The following is a 17,792-nucleotide window of genomic DNA, read 5'->3' as shown; positions in this document are numbered from 1 at the left end:
ATACAAAGCTGCTGTTCGAAATAACATGCCCTCCTGCACCAATTCAGTAGCATCCAGGTATCCCTAAGCGTAGCATACTTGACAGTGAGAACACTACTTCCAATTAATTTTTTAAGCCATCAAAATGAAAAGCATTATGTGCATTTATTACACTAATATATGAATTTGCCTACTAACACTGAGGATTATGCATAGCAATGAGGCAGTTTAACTAAATGGCTCCAAGGCTCAAGAGTTCACATTACTTGTTATCTTTATACTTTAATTAAATTATCAATTTAGAATTTCTATTTCCTTCATTTTGTAAAACCAAAGAATTAAAGGAAATTATAATCATGTATGTGCCCTGCCTATTGTCCAAAATGTTTTGTTTGCTCTTGAAAAATATCTCACCTGGACTGGGATTTCTGTCTATCCAAGGAAAAAGAAGTGAGATTCTGAAACAACTACAATGAAATTAGGTACCTAATTACAACTGAAATCGCATTGTAACTATCCCTCTGTCGTGGTTTGGTCTCCGCCAGCAACAAAGAACCCCGCAGCCGCTCGCTCGACTCCCACAGCCGTGGGGAAAATCGGCAGAAAAAGGCAAAACTCGTGGGTTGAAATAGTGTAATTTAACAGAACAGCCAAAGGGAAGAAAAAAGAAAAACAATAACACCGATAAAGGAGTACAAGAAGGCGATTACAGTACCGCCGCGCGCCGACCAGACCAGACCCGCCCCGCCGCTGCCCGCCCCCGAGTGGCGACTGCCTCCCTCGCCCCGGCTAGCGCCTCTTATAGCGGGGCACGGCTCACGTGGGATGGAATACCTGCCTCCCCTGCCGGCTCCTTGGGGAAATTAACCCCATCCTTGCTGGAACCAGGACACCCTCTAAATAAGTTCTTATAATAACTGAAATAAACATTAATAAGCACACAGTTATACCATCTTCAAAACTTTGACTGCACCTCCTCTGGTTTTTGGTGGCAGCCAAAAAGCCACCAAAATGCTGGGCATCATGAGAAGTCCTGAGACCATCACACAGGGTATTGTTTTAGCACTGCAGAGAACCTGGATGGGCCCAGGTTTTGACTACTATGAGCAGTTCTGGTCTCAGCTCAGGAAGGGCAGTTCAAATGGTCAAGTGAATGGAGCCACCACTATTCAATACAGGCAAAACAAGGTCTGGGACTGTTTGGTTTGGAGAGGAGGAGCTTGGGGGAGGCTACAGCCAAGTTTTACAAAATGATGAAGACACCAGATAAACTGAATGCAAAACTTCTCCCTGCAATACTACACCTAGGGGGCTGGCAGTGAAAGCAACAAAAAATGCTACAACAGGTGAAAGCGTACACTGGGAGGTTACATGCATGTTTGGTGTCCCTAACGAAGCAGCTGTGGCTGGCAGCAGGGAACACTGGGGGAAGCAAGGGGCCAGATTAGTTTCCCTAAATCGCATCTCCTCTGTCCATTGCCTGGGACAGATCGCTGGGTTGGACAGGCCACTAGCCTGACACGGTGCAGCATTTCTGACATTTATGAAGATCTCCATAATGCTTTGTAAGCCTATATGGCTAATGTCTGTCTTTCTTTTTATTGTTAAGAAAAGTACACAGGCTTGGTGGCAGAGGGGCTTCTACAACATTTTTTGAGTGGTGCATTGCACTAAACCAACAATATGGGGTGGAAAAATAAGAGTCGTGAAGGTGGCTCTTGCCAGTGAGGCAGCCCTCCCTCCCTCCTCCAGGGCGAGAGCGCACTGCTGCGGACAGGGCAGACAGCGGGAGTCCACAGCCTCTCCCAGCCAATTCCAGCTGCCACGCCAGGTCAGCACGAGCTACTTACACATTTTATGAATTAAGACCTTAGAAATCATCACTGCAATGAAATCCAATTTGTCTCATTAGCTTATTTTAAAAGGCAGAACCTCAAATAGCTCAAACTCCCCTTTGACAGGACTGTCACCTATTTCGTCCTCAGCCATCTCTGGGATTCTCAAAGGTCTTTTAGATCATCTAAACGCTAATTAGCTTATCATATCTAAGCTAATTTCTAAGATTTGCATTTCTGAAGTTAAAGGCATGAAGCTAATTTACTGCTAGAATCAAACAATGTAATTAGACTTAAGTAGCAAATAATGTCTGAAAAATGAAGGGCTGGCACATACTGTATTGCTACAAAGCTTAAAGAAAACAAACATCTGGGTCATTTATAAAACCAAACAGCAGCTGTTGCACAAGGGGGGGGGGGGCAACCTCTTAAAGTGAAGCAGAGGAGAAAGATGAGTTACACAGTGAAAGCCAGGTAGATTAAAAAAAAAATAAATACATCCTCGTTTCCTTTGACTCTCACTGACACTTGAGTAGGTATTCTGGGGAAAAAAAGAAAAAAAAAGCTTTAATTTGCTATTTTAAATATACATATAGATGGTGCTGGATATATGCTTATCGTGTATTTGACGTGGAGAGCACAACAGACTCCGGTCCCTGAATTTAAGGGCGCGCGTCTGTCCCGCGTTGCCCCGGGACTGGCAGCCGCTGCCCCCGGCTCCGTCCGCGCGGCCGCGCCCCGCACCCAGCGCACACCGCTGCGCGCCCCGCACCCAGCGTCCCGCTCCGCACTCGGGCGGCCCCACGCCAGGCTCTCCCGCGGAGCCCCGGCCCGGCCCTGGCGCTGCAGGCCGCCGCCAGGCTCAGGCCCTGCCGGGGAGGCGGAGCGGAGCCGCCGTCCCAGCGCGGCCGCCAGCCCGCCGCGCTCCGGCCCGCCCGCCAGCCCCAGCCGCATGCCGAAGGACGGAGCCCGAGGGAGGGCCTCACCCGGCCTGCCCGCAGCCCAGCCGCCGCCAGCCCCCACGCCGCCGCCGCCTCCCCTCCCTCCCTCCCTCCCTCCCTCCTTACCGGGGCCGGGCCGGGCCGGGCCAGCCTCTGTCGGGCCCGTGCGGGACAAGCGGGGTAGCGCTGCGGTCGCGGCGGCGGCCTCCCCCCCTTCCCCGCCCAATGCCGCTCGCCCTGGGGGCTGACTCTGCACTGCCACCTGCTCCTGCCAGCGCAGCCTGGGACATCGCCGCTCGTCCTTTAGCAAGCTCTGTTAGGCGTCCTGCTCTTGTTTAGAGGGCAGGGGAGCTGATGTTTAAACTCCTTTATTTACCTGAAGGTGACGTTCGAAACTTTTGGCTTCCTGCTGTTGTTTCTAAGGTCGGGCTCTGCGGCTGCGGGGTTGTGCTTTCAGGGTGGCGAGGTCGATTTGCAACCAAAGGGTTTGTGAGTTCCTGTGGCTTTCGCAGAGGCTTGGAATAACAGAGCTCAGCTGTCTGTTTGATGACTAGCCTCATAAAGTGGCCTTCTCCATCAGCTATTGAATATTTTGCAAAATACACAAATATAATAAAATGTGTGTTAAATAGATTCTAGCAAAAAGTGAAGTCCGGAGGGCATTAAGTCATTTTCTTATTTTCTTTAATTTTTTTTGGCATGTAAAATCCAGTATAGTGAGATGTCAGAATGTCACCAGCTAGTTTTAGAATCTACCCAAAACCTCCTATTTTTTATAATGTTAAAGGGGAGCATAACTATTCCTCTTGTCTGACATTGTGGTAAAAAATAAATAGCATTGTGGATTGTATTTCCTGTGTGAAATGCACATGCAAATGATAAAACTTCACTGCTGCGTGACAGCTATGAGCAGTACTTCAGACCTTTGTTTGGCCTTGCCGAAGGCTGGCCAAGGGATGGTTTTTCAGGTCTGGCTTGTGACTGGGAGCAGGGTATATACTTTTTAGGCATAACTTCAGAAAGTCTGAAATCATAAATTAGACTCCCAAGACAAGGCACAAGCTTAAAAAAATAGATCCAGATAAGTATATGAAGTATCATGTATTCAGCTTTTAAGTATATATAGTTGGTTTTGGGTCTTTCTCCCTAGTGCTAAATTTCTCACACAAGCAGTGATCCCTGGAAGTGATACTTTAGGATGATAAAAGTGGCAGTGTGGTCAGTGCTGAAATTGTAGTTTGCCTCTGTGTGGCTGTGTATTTCTCCATGACATTTCCTTGCTCTCTCTGATCCTACCCTGTTGCCATGAAGTTTTCTTTTAGAATACAACTTATAATTTAAGATGTTAGGGAAATACTATTGTTAGCAGTGGAGTGGTTTTTTTCATCATTTAATATAGGAAAAATGTTGGACAAAAAGACTACACAAACGATTTCTTATATATAAGCAGCCTAGGCTATAGGTGCTCAGGCTTTAACATCCTATGGGAGAATATAATGATGAAAAGCCAGATAGGCAGTTTTGAAATTAACTGATGTGTATGTATAAATAATCTTTCTTATCAGGGGTTCTACAACTTTATAGAAACAATAATTCCCCCAAGTCCCTTTGAGAGAGAAAAGTCCATTTTAAAAAACTTTATGAAACTGACATCCTTGCGCATAATGGATCATTTATTTTTGCTGACCAGGCTTACTAAACAGATAAAGCTTATTCTGAAAAGGAGTAGCTAGAATTAAAACCCGGTCTTTGTAGATTTTCAATTACCATTATGTGTTTGGGGAATAAAATAGATTTATATAAAAGAAAACATTGTGCTTCATTTGCAAAAAAGAAAACCAATCCAAAGATAAATCTTGTACATCGAGCTTGAAAACTAAAGGTGAGCATCTGAGTTGACATGAATTAATGCGGCCCCACTGATCTCAGTGGGAACTGTTCTATGCTAGTTCTGTCCTTCGCCATTTTTGTTGTAAACTGTTGTAGTAAGAAGCATTTCTTGCTTGTTGCCTTTAAACATAAGCTATCCATTTCAAATTAGAGTTTTTAAGAAACTATTTAATAAATAAAATGCTTTTTGAACTGAGTTGCATCTAGAATAAGTTGCTAATGGTAAACAAGTGGAGCAGTAGGCCTGGTCCCAAACTGTGTTCTCCCTTGAGCCCTCTTGAATTAGATGAAATTGCCAATTGTTTCTGAAAGTGAAGTGATGTAAAAGAGATGATATGGGAAGAGATGAGCATCAGACAAGAAAGCATGCAAGAGCTGAAGCACTGAGATTCCACACTGCAAGGGAAGAACAAATGACCACAGAAAGTTCCAAGGTGATTATGAAAGAGGAACGAATTAAAACCTGCCTTCCAGCAATTAAATTAAGACAAAGGTTACCACTGCAAAGTCTTGTAACGTTCTGATGATTACCTAAAGATAATGGCAATCACTGGACCAGCTTCTGCCCTTTATCACAGTAGTCTTACTTTCATGGGTTTCAATTCTGGACTAGTTCCAGTGGGGGTTTGGAGCAACACTGCTATTCTGTTACTCTTTCATTACTATTATGTAAAACATGTTAGAATACCCATGTCAAGGTGTAAAACTGTGAGTATGAAATTCCAAGCCAAAGTTGTTCCAGATGCTATGAGTCAGTAGCTGTACGAAAATTTGGCATTCGCTGCGGTTCTTGAGACACAAAGCTCCCAGGGTCTTACATAAGTTATGCATATCAAGGCTGTAGAATTAGGCCTTGTAATTGTAAAATCTGCCAAAACAGCAGCACGGCAAGTCAGCATAATCTTCTAGTTCTTGGCATCTGGCCTTTACTGATGCATAGTTCAGATCTGAAAAATACTCTGTTGGGAGGAGATGGAGAAGAGAAACATGAGAGAAGTGTTCATTAACCTTTACCCTCCGTAACGGAAATGGAAAGCATTAGCTTGAAGTCTTGGCTTGGACAACGAGGTGACCATTCACTGAGCTTAATCTATGAAGTAAATACACAAGCTTTTATTTTTAAATTACTTAAATGCTGCAGTAACCGTTAATTTGAACATTAAATCAAATATTACAAATACAGGTGGACAAGAAAATGTTAACTTCCTGTAAATGAAAATCATTCAGTTGCTTGATTGCTATTAGAATTAAAGGCAAACATTAGCAAACTTGTTATTACTGAGGCGAGCAGTAGAAATCAAAAGGCTAAAATGCAGTACAGAAACAAAGCAAAGCAGGCTCCAGTTTCCATATTCCTTTGAAGCTGCAGAAGATAAATGAGCAGAGATAGAGACAGGGCAGAATACAAAGCTTTATTTGAAAGCTAAGGAAAAAAAAAACACACAAGCTTAAAAGGGCTCAAATAACAATCATAAAACTTTTTAACTTGGCTGCAAGGAAGACTTATCTAGAAGATAAAATACAAACACTGAAAGGCAGATAAATAAAAATTTCTTGCTTGTTTTAGGCGCCATGACACTCAAAGCAGTTTTTTATCACAGGTGGACAGAATGGAATGTTTGCTTCATTTCTTTCTCTCTTTTATTAGAAGTCTGTCATGCATGCATTTTTCATTGTTTTGGGGTTTTTTTTCTCTCTCTCGTTTTCCTTAATCCTCCACTGTTTCTAAAATTCCATCAATATATATCAATTGTATCTTCATAGGCATTGTCTCCCATTCATTTTGTCTTTTCCTTTTGGTCATTGGTTTTACTGGCTTGTATTTTGAATTTTAGTGAAGTTAAAATAGCTCATTTTGTTTGTATAATGTTTCAGATAACATTCCATATTATCTTTCAGCAGAGTGGTGTTCTTGGTTGATAAAATCTCTGCATGAGGGTTATGTTTTGTAATGTAATGACTCTTAAAAAAATTGCGCAGGGTTGTATCTGGAAGTAACAACAACAACATATATGCAGTCTGAGACAATTTTTGTAAGATCATTTAGAAATAAATTTTTTAATATAAGAAACTTGGCAGTGTTCCTTTCAAGTGGATTTTATAAAAGTATTTGGCTCCTTGCTTTTCATTCTTAAACTCTTTGGGATGTCTGTTGATGGATGTTAGCATGCTACTGTATTTTTCCTCTGTAAGCTACAGAATTTTACCTGCAGGTATTTTTAATAATTGTACTGGAAACCACAGCATCATTTTTGTCAAATGTCAGCTTTCCTATAGCTAAAGCCTCTGCATAGTTGGAAGTTTGAGATGTAATAGTTCTGCTGAGCTGAAAGTGGGAATATTACTGTTATCAAAAGGAAACCATTCCTGTTTTCCTGGTATGGCTCCGTTCAAAATCTGAAAGGACTGAGACAACAAATACCGGTACTTTACTATGTTTCTGTACAGCAAAGTTACTGTGCAGCAAAGGTGCTGCTATGTCCCTACTGTAGTATGTGGGAAAACCAGCAGAGTGAAAACTTCTCTCAGAGGCGTGATGCAATATTGGCACTTGCTGGTCTCTGCGTGTTGATGCGGCCGGACAGACGTCCCTGTGCCCAGTAGGGCAGCGGCCTCGCAAGAGGCAGGGGCGGTAGGGGCACTGCTGGGAGCAGAGCAGGACGTGCGGAGGGCCAAGTCAGCAGAGTCTCTAGAGCAGAAGCTCTGGTAGTAAAACCGGTTGTAGTGAGAATACAGTATAAACTTTACATCTGTTTTCCAAGAATGAAATTTGATTGAAAAGAAACATTCACGTCTCTACTGATAGATGACAGTAGCTTACTTCTTTGCCTTCTTAGCCCGAACAGAACCTTTCTAACTTTACACTGGTATATGTGAAAGGAACAGCAAAGCCTTGAGCACTAAGATGCTCTTTAAAGTGCAGGGAACAGTCCTGTAATGATTGGAATAATTTTAATTAAATTACTTTTAGTTAAAGCACTGGTCAAAATTGAAATATATCATGGTGGCATATTTGTCCTGCTAAAGTTTTGACTGTATGATACTTACTGATGTCTTGCACAGACAGGACAGAGAGAAAAGGAAAAATGTCTAATACTGGAAAGCATATGGGTTTTCATAAAATTGGATATCTGACACAATTCCGTTCTACAAAGGTACCAAGAGGATTTTGTATTCTTTCAATGCAGAACAAAGACTAATTTCAAAACCTTGAAGGTTTGTTTTGAAACAGAGCTGTCATCTTTTGGGGAGCTCTGTAATTTTTAGAATAGTTTCTTTGTAACTCAAAGTTGCGTAACATAGAAAAATGGGTATAATATGTGGATTTCATTATTGCATATCTGAGAGAAATTGCTGTGAAGGCTCATCATTTCCCCACTCTAAGTAATGGAGGTAATCCAGGCTTCGATTCCTGCAGCCGTAGCTGCACAGGTTTGCTGAAATGCTCAAGTTTGTTGCTATTTTCTGAGAGCAGACTACAGTTACAGCGTTTTTTCCCCACGTGATCTCCTTTTATCCTCTGCTACTGATCTCAGGAGCAAATTGAGGGAGGTTTTGCATGCTCATAACTGACCTTAAGGTTCTTAAACCAGGATTTTTGTGGGCAAACAAAGTGGTCAGTAGTGTGGTTTGAGGAGGCATTGCAGTGTCACTCTTCCCACAAGAGAATTGCCTCTGTGCACACGTGGTGCTGGTGCTCATGCTCTGAGAAAGCTGTACATTTTCACCAGGCAGTGGAAAGTGTTGCTCAGGCGATGGTCAGCTGCAGCCCCTGAATGTCAGTCAGATGCCTGCCTTTCCTGTGGGCTCGTGTTGCCATCCTCCTCAAGGACTATTGGTGCACAATATGGTTTTAATAAAATAAAATAAAAAATCGTTCATATTTGTACACTTTTTAAAAACTCACAATATCGTTCTTTAAAGCATAAAAATTAAATGCAATGTAAATATAACTTTTTACCCATTTTTTAACATGGTTTTCTACCTTGGTTTTTGTTATCCGTGTCAGCTTGGGGATTTCTCTCTCTCTCAGCCCTCACCAGTCTGTGTTTTAATGACTTGGCTGGAAGATTATTTAATCTGTTTTATGTAAACTTTAAAATGATATGATGAGGCATAAATATAATGCTCAAAATCTTGATTTCAGTATAATTTAATATAAAGGATCTTTTACAAAGCAGTATTGTGCAGCACAAAGCATCAAGGCTTTCATCCATCTTTATTGTTTCTCATTTAGGCCCAGTTCCACACTTACATGCCAGATGGCAACTGCAGAGGAGTTTCAAGTTATAGCTGCAATAGATGAGATGATAAGTGCCTCTTGAGAAAGGGAAAGCCAGATTGCATATTCCTTTCAATTGCACCTGATGACTTATTGCTAGTCACTAATTGGCTTGTCCGTACACAGGCAATTCAAAATCTGACGGCAGTGCCTAACTTTATCTGTAGCTCTGTTCTTCCTGCAGAGATCACTGGCAAAATAAACCCTTGCAGAGAAGAATATTTTACAAGAAGCTCTGTGAAAAGCAGACCTAAGGGTTTTGGATTTTTTGCCCATTACTGCTGTGTCAAGATTTTTTCCTTCAGGAGAGCCATAAAACTGTGCACGAGTGTCATTTTTAGTTATTATTGCAAAATAGAGTAGCAGGCTATGGTGTGCTAACATTCAATGGACAATATATGAATATTAATAAAGGGACAGAAAACTACATATAAGTAGGGCTTGGTCTATTTTTTATTAAATATATGAATGTTTTAATAGCCATCTTCCTTTCCCACATATCTTAGGCCCGTGTGGGGCATTTGACAACTTATTTAGACTGCATACAGAGAACCAAGACAGCCAACTATGAGGAGCATAAAATAACCCAGGAATGAGAAACTGCTGGTTTATTTTCACTACTTGGAAGCCATCAGCAGCTGAAATGTCTCTAGAGCTTTGGAACACTGCTGTTGCTTGCCATTGTTGTGCATTAAAGACAAAATCCGTGTGTAATAGTACAGCGTATAGCCAACCTTGTTATAAGCCCTTTAAAAGGTGAAGTATCCACTTAGAAAATAGCGTCCCGCATGCAATGAAATGTCAGTAATTTTCCAGCTAATGCAGAGCCTGCATTATCTCCCAAAGTCTTCAGTTCAAAGAATTTTCCCTTTTATCATTTTCCCTAGATACGTTTTGCTAAATGCAGTGACAGTTTAACAGATATGTGCAAACAGAAAAAAAAACAGCTTTCTGTCTTACAAATGCATATTAGTTGTCCTGAAGAAAAATCAAGGAAAACCAGGCCGTGTAATTAAGATCTTAATGTGCAGTATCTTTGTTACCCATATGTCTGTAATCACAGTCCCAACAAAATCGGTGTGAAAGTGCAACATATCAGGGCTGTAACGCCATATAAATAGGTAAAGAGCACATCTTGTTAAACAAACATGAACTAAAGTAAATCACTGGGAATTAATGGTACTTCTCAAAGGTGTTCTCAACAAAGAAAGGTGTGAAAGAGTAGAAATATTCTCAAGTACGACAGGACCACATTAAACATCTAGAAAAATGGTTGGAGAGTTTCCCAACACTTTAACTGGACTGTGAATTGAGTCCACATCATGTAAGTTACTGTTCCTGTTGAGGACTCCATCAGTAGCAGATGAGACACAATCACTGACAAGCATCCAATCAAGAATGAAGCTGTTTAACACACTTGGATAGCCGCATAGTCAAACCAGCAGTCCTCGGGGAAATGAAATTTAGACATCGCAAATGTGTTAGAAGTCAATGAATGTAAATTCCTAAAAATCCTGGGTCAGGTCTTTTCAGTGTTGTGTTTTTTGTTTTGTTTTTTTTTTCTCTGCTCAGGATCCAGATCTAAAAGATAACCAGGTACTTGCAGTGGTCCCACTGCTACAGCCAAGCCAATAGCTTGCAGCTGACAAGACTTTAAATCCTTTCATCTATGTGAAGGAATTACCTTGCTCATCAGCAACAACAGGTGGGTGACAAACAGCACTTATTTAACAGAATGCAGCAGCTCTGTTTTGTTGGTTGAGAGCAGTGGTGAAAGGTCATGTATCCAAATGAATGCATGGGGTGTCTATAGGCAGCTCCAAAATAGAATTTAGCAAAAGTATTGGGTTGTATATACCTTGAACTTGCAAGCGTGAGTTGTTGCTGTGGTAGTGTGGACCTTTGAATGGGGCTGTTGAAAATGTGTGCTTGAATAAGGACTTTGAAAAGTAATCATCATGGTGGTTTTTATCATGGCTTTGGCAAAACTGTGAGGCAGTTTAAAGAAATGCCTCTCAAGATATGGCTGCATGTTGGTGGATAAAAATGTTTGCAGTACCCTCTGTATTCTTGCAAAATAAGGGGTACTTTGTAGTCTGTAGCATTCCATAAACCCTCTGAGGGAAAATTATTAGCTGCAAATTAAGGGAAGAAAGTTTGTTATGATTTGAAGTGAACATGTTAAGAGGCTAAAACCAAAGAATCAGGATGGCTGGCTGGGGAGGAAGCAGGAATTAAGGTAAACTTGCCAAGAGATGTTTGAAATGATAGTATACTCTAGTTATCTGACAATAAGTGCTTTCTAATAATAATGATAAAGCAATAGCACACTCTGTAACTGAAATACCTTAAGTGCTAAATTGAATATTATAATTTGTTTAGCATATATCTAACATGATATATGTCACTCTGTATATATTATAAGATAGTGTAACCGATAAAATTATTTGATAGAAGCAAGCTATCAGCAAATTTGACTGATGGAATCAAAATGATGAACCGTTCACTAATTACTTCTTAATCTTTCTCTACCCCAGTGACCAGAAGCATCCCAAGGTGAAGCTCAAGACAAGCAAATTTGAAATAAGTAAGTGAAATCAATAAGACTTTCTATAGTCTGTAATCATCCATAGGATTTAACTGATCTATCTCTGTGTTGGAGGGAAGGGGAGTGTCTTATAAGAAATGGGTAACTGGCTAATAAACTTAACATTTATGATTCTATAGATCAGGATAAAAGCAACTGATGTCTTACTTCAGGGCATTACTGTTTTACTTCTGAAGCATTAGGCATTGGTTATAGTTAGAGGGAATACAGAGGCACCATTGGGCCAATAGTGCGGTTATGGCAAAGTGACATGAATAGTTTTTATGTGAATTTATTGCTATTAAAGATGCTGGTTTGACTGACATACTGTAGTCTGACTTTACCTTTAGACATAGAGCTTCCAAAGATGAAAAAGTAGTTTGGTTACTGTATAGCAAAATGGTAATTCTTCCCGATGGAGAAAAACTACTGCTCTCTTCCCTTAAGATTAAATGTAATTTTTTGAAAATTTTAGAGATTGTTTTCTGCAGACTGTTTTTCATTCCCAGCTAATACTACCTGAATTCTGTGGGGTTATGTGACCTAAATCAGTGAGTTTGTTTGTTTGAAACTACCAAGGCTGATTGTTCTTGGTTAGGATTGTTTGCAGAGAACATAGATGATGGAGATGTTTATTTTTTGGTGAGATGGAACGTCATATATTTGTGAATAAGGACTCCCTGTGTCCCCCTCCCTTCTGCCCCCCACCCCGAGTTGGCGATGGTGAGGTACCAGGTCTGCATGGAACAGTGGGGACTTTCTTATGTTTATTTTTCTGACACAGAGATATTTGTATGTATAAGTAATATTGATTTTTCTCTGTGGCTTTTTTTTAGCTTGATGTTTTAAATACTCTCACCACTGTTTTTATTTGTTAACATGCCATGTTAATACACACATCTCTAAATACAGCAGTGACTAATTCCATTTTGGAGGTCAGGCCTGTTACAGGAGGTGCTGTTTTTCCAGATAAAGGTTCAAGGTGCTTTTCAATGAATCGCTGCTCTAATAAATCATTTTGTATATGTACTAGCATATACAAGTTAGGATATTAATTTCCATGCAGTGCCTGTCATGAATATGTAGTTTTAAAAAACCTGAGATGAATAAAGCACATGGCCTTTACATTTCAAGACCATATCTGTAATTCACTGTACATTCATGCTGATACACAGACAAAGGTGAATTAATTCCAGACAAAAATGCATCAATGCTCTATTGAATAGTCAATTATTAAACACATAATGGAATCTGTGGTTATCAAGGCATGCTCAGAATGTGCATAGGATGCATCATTTGCACCAGAATGGAATGGAATCAGTCTATTTCTAAAAAATCCAGGCAAAATTATATTAATATGGGATAAAAATGAGTTATTGCTTCTGCTGTACAATGAATGGACTTACTTTACTTCATTTACCCTCTCAAGGGGCTAATTTCAGAGTCTTATTATGTGTACAAGCCTAGAAAAATAGGAGTAAACAACATTATTTTCATTGCCCTCAAGAAATAACCTATCTAATTTTCAATGTTCCATTTTGTGGAGAAATAATGTTTTTGGGAACCATGCATGAAGGTAAATGTTATAACGCAAACGTCCTGGCAGCTGTTCTCATAGCACTTGGGTTGAATAAAATGAAGAAAAAAGTGAGCAAGTTATTGCTGAATAATGAGAAAAATCTCATGAATGTCACCTGCGTGAGGTTTTAAATATTGTTAATTCACCTAAATCTATAGTAATATAGATAGTATAGTATAGTTTTATTCAGGAAAAAGAAGTGTTTGAAAATTGACTGGGAAAGCATTGTCAACAAACTATAAACATTATTCAGGCTGCGGCTGTTTATTGTTTTACTGCAATTATATACCATGATTAATGCATTGGATCATTGGTCTAATGCATATTTTTGATTAACATTAGGCAAGCTGCAGATTGATTGCAATGTGTGTAAAGACACCACTTAAATTGACAAAGAGGTCTGTCAGGCTGGCTCTATCACTTCAAGTGGGTTTTAGAACTTTTTTCTCAGTTGCATTAGATGTAATTATGGGTATAGTTATTGAGCTATTACTGTATATATTTTCATGGTTTATAAAAAAAAATATTTCCTGATTTGTGACTTTCAAAAATACTTTTTACTATATTTTTTTTGCAGTATAAGTAATTGTAATTATTTGCGTGCTCCAATAAATATTGCAAAAATCTCTCCTTAGCGAGATTCAGCAGGTTGCCGTTACTTTATTTTCTGAACTGACCTGGACAGTATGTGAGATGAAACTCAGTTATTACTGGCATCTTGTCTATATTAAACAGTAAATATATGTGATGGAAGGCTTAATACGTATAAGTTGGTATATCCAACAAAAAGAAAAAACCAGAAGTTTGTGTAACTCTTTGTAAGTATTGCAATAATTTCTTAGCTAATGAGATTGCAAGTGCAGTTGATTAATCTGTGTGAAAGTAGAGGAGTTCAGAGTGGCGACTGTCCATACATTGCTGTCCAAGACATCTGTTCTTTTAGAAATTTCTGCTAGAATTTGAATGTGAAAATTAGTGCTTTGTTTTGCAATCTGTAATTCATTAGGGTATTCTTGTAAACATGCTGACCCTCACTGCATGATTGTTGTTTTGTGAAAGATGCTTAAGACCAAAATGATTTATATGGTATGTGCAAAGAACTATCTTAGCTGAGTGACTTGATACGTAAGAACAGAAGGAAAGTTTGCAAAAGAGGTGGGATAACATGTTGTCATTTCTGCATAAGGTGTTTAAGTGCCTCTCCAGGCAGATAACGCAGGTGGGAGTTTTTACTCCAGTGAAACACACAAAGAGAACGTCATGATTGCGTAAAAGCTGGTGTATCATGTTTCTTTTCATGATATGAAATACTTAAGTCAAGCTTAGCTGTTTAAAACAGCTATCTGAAATAGCTTGATATTTCGTGATAACTTCTTGAAGTTAACTTAAATGGAGTAGACTTTAACAAAAACTTAGCAAATGAGTGTAGTTAAAATTATCAGTCCAAATCCTCAACATAAAACATGCCATTAAATCCTAACCCTCAATGCATCGGTTCTAACAAAGCTCTGAGAAGAAATATCTTTGTCACTAACGATTCGTTCCACTGGGGATTCTATAACTGAGACCTCCAAGTGGGAACCCACCATTAATAGTAATGAACTTCAAGCACCTGTAGTCAAGACATTTGCTATAGCTGTCAGTAAACTGGGCTTCCACTGATGAGCCCATTTATTCTTATGCTCCAGTCATTGATCAAGCGACTTCTGATGCCATTTTATGAGTATCTTGTTGATACCACAGCAGATGTAATGGCCTGCTATTATGATTCATGCTGTTACTTCTATTGACCTTTCAGTAATGTTTTGTTCTTCCCAAAGAGGAGTATATTTTGTTAGCTATGGGGCCTTTATGATTAATGATGTGATCAGAGTACGGTGAGAACTGTCTGGAATATCAAACTATCTTGGCATGAAGGAGGGGCTCCTTTATGACATGAGATTTTTTGCTCACATTTTTGTAGCTTCAGGTATAAACCTCAGAATAAGTCCTCATCTGCCTAGTTTTACTTCAGGCAATGATTGTCTCTTATATTAAAAGCCATACAGGAGCAGGATACTGTTCCAAAAGCTTTCTCATGGATATTCTATCATGTTTTCTGAAAAAAAAAAAAAAAAAAAAAAATATGCAGTTCCACTCACAAATTCAGTAAGGCCCGGAGGAGGTCCTGAGGTAGCCCAGATGTTTGGGAGCAGTGTGTCCTCGTGTCACCCCAGCTTTGGTACATCTATTTAGGGGGGAGAGGAAGGTGTGACCAGTTACTACTCTCCAACTTCATGTGAAATCTGCATGGTTTTTTTTATTACCTATTTGGGTCTTGGCGAAGGTGGGTATTTGAGTTCTGCCCTAAACAAAACTTTGTTTCCAGGAGACTAAGAGTCTGAAAAGATACCTCAGTATCCCATGTATGAACAGTGCAGTATTCCAACATAGTGGCTCCACTGACTAAGGACCACTCTTCCTCCTTAGCTCAAATCTTGTTTTGCTTGCAACCTGCCCAAGTCTTTTCACTTAGCTTTAGGTTTTTGCCTATCCATGTTACCTGTATTGTTCTTTCCAGGTTCACTTTCCTCCTGCTCTATGGAGCAATTTTACTGTTTCCTCTAATTACTGCTTATGCTAATCTATGAAATCTTTATAATAAGAAAACTCCTCCAAACATGCAATCATAACGACATGGGGGTTTTTAATGTAGCAAGACAGACATGAAAATCAGGATTTGCATTATGGGTTTGTCAACATTATAAGAGAAGGCTTGTGTAATCTAGTAGCTGTTTGAGCAGCAGGGAAAGGAAATTCAGCCTGCTTAGGTTAGAAAAGGAGAGAAGAGGAAAAAGAAACAATTCTGCTGAAAATATATGTAATGTATAGAGCAGACCAGTTAGCTTGTTTCTTTTTTCCCCTTAGACATCTGTAATACAAATAAACGAACAAAAAAAAACAAACGAGCAATTCCATTTGTCCCAGCATTCCCTGAGCTTTCCCAGGCTGCAGTATCTTTACCTTAGCAGAGCTTCAATCCTGTTGTTGGTTCTGCCTGACTAACCCTTTTATGCGAGGGCCACGTCTGCCTCTCTGGATCCTGGTGCCCGCATGGTCATAATTGCGTAATGCATAATGCAGAGTGATGTCACATTACTGTCATGTTATTTCTTCGTGCTGCTAATCTTACAGAGAAAGAGAAGAAATGATTGTACTAAAATAGCTCTTCATCTTTCTTCTGTCCTATCCAGACTTTTCTGGAAACATTTTTGTGAGACTTATGAGTATGGCAAAGAGATTTTGATTTTTTTGTTAAAGCGATGGTGAGTCTGCACCCCTCACACACTGCTGAATTTTGCGATTTCTTTCCTTCCTGTTTCCAGTTTCTCTGCGTTCCTCCCGGTAGTAGTATTTGTCAGTAGCAGAGTGTGACACCAGCACAGAGCCCTTAGAATTGCATAAACGAACAGCTTCAGTGCCAGCTGCAGGACTGGTAGTCTTTTGGAATCTAATACTGTAAACCCCAGTGGAAATGATGACAGATTTCTTTGTAAGATCAAAGTTATGAACTTTCAAGTTAAAGCATGGCATTGAATAAAGAACTAGTTAAAAATAAAATTGCAATTATGCACAAGAGGAGCAGTGTCTCTTTGGAGGAAATATTACTTGAATATGCAAAAAGGTTAGAACTTTTGTGTCTCTAACCTCTAATTTTTATTTATGTATACAATGCAGACAGTCAAACAAGTACAAAAAGGGCTGGCCTCTTTCACAAGGGAAAGAAAATGGGAATAAAACAGAAGTAAAGAGGAGGGAAAAGAACCCCCCAAACTTTCCTGTATGTCAACATTGAAATGCAGTGAGTGACTTCAACAGTGCCATATTTAGAACAACTCAATTTCTTTGCAATTTGCGGGGAATGGCACAGTGAAGTGAACAGGATTGAAGAAGATAAAGTATGCCTGATGTTCTCACAAAGATAATGGGCTTTACTTAAAAGAAGTCTTAAACTCCAACAAAATACCCAGGAGAAAAAAAAAAAAAATGAATAGCTAGGGAATGTAATACCTAATTTAAATCTTTTCATATCTAAAATAAAGCATCTTAAGCCAAGAACAGTTCAACCATCTATGGATATGATATTCCTAGAAACAGGTATATTAAAGGAGGGTTAGGTTAAAGGGAGCATAATTAACATTTAATTTATTCTTCTTAAGAGTTTCCTGAACCCTACATAGTAATGCTGAATTGTGAGCTAGGCAATATTGCCTAGGACTCCTCTTGTAAAGTTTTCTGCAGTGAGGATGCAGGTGCTCATTATCTCTGAAATTACTGTATGGAACTGAATTCCCATTTCCTACTAATTTGGCTTTCTTTAAACATGAATAATTTGAATCAAAGCAATAGTAGGAAAGGTGGGGGGTTTTGCCAAGGCTTGCAATTCAGTGAGGCTAATGACAGTGGTACTGCTTTGTTCAAGAAATGAATTTGCCCTTAAGTTAGAATAAGGATTCTTCAAAAGAGATGCTTCAAAAGACCTAGGTAACTTTTCTTGCTGTCAATCATTGGCACTTGTTACAGAGGAACTGATGCTCTTTAAAACGTTTAACTTAACATCCATATCAGGTGCATATATATCCATATACTGTCTGCATTTTAGAGAGGAAAAAATGGATACAGATTCTTAAAACTGTTTAGGTAGATAACGCCAAAGTAA

General features: G+C 39.6%; 1 protein-coding gene across 1 annotated transcript in view; it reads right to left on the bottom strand.

Annotated features, from left to right (window-relative positions):
* NMNAT3 (nicotinamide nucleotide adenylyltransferase 3) overlaps positions 1–2,952 on the bottom strand; it is a 31,018-nt gene extending 28,066 nt beyond the window's left edge. The window contains exon 1 of the mRNA XM_082487184.1: positions 2,882–2,952. The gene's annotated coding sequence lies outside the window, so the exon portion shown is untranslated. The remainder of the gene's footprint in view (positions 1–2,881) is intronic.
* Between the last annotated feature and the right edge of the window lie 14,840 nt (positions 2,953–17,792).

The sequence above is a fragment of the Vanellus vanellus genome (genome assembly GCF_965231255.1).
Source record: "Vanellus vanellus genome assembly, chromosome: 8".
Classification (NCBI taxonomy): Eukaryota; Metazoa; Chordata; class Aves; order Charadriiformes; family Charadriidae; genus Vanellus; species Vanellus vanellus.
This window is presented reverse-complemented; position numbering and strand designations above follow the sequence as displayed.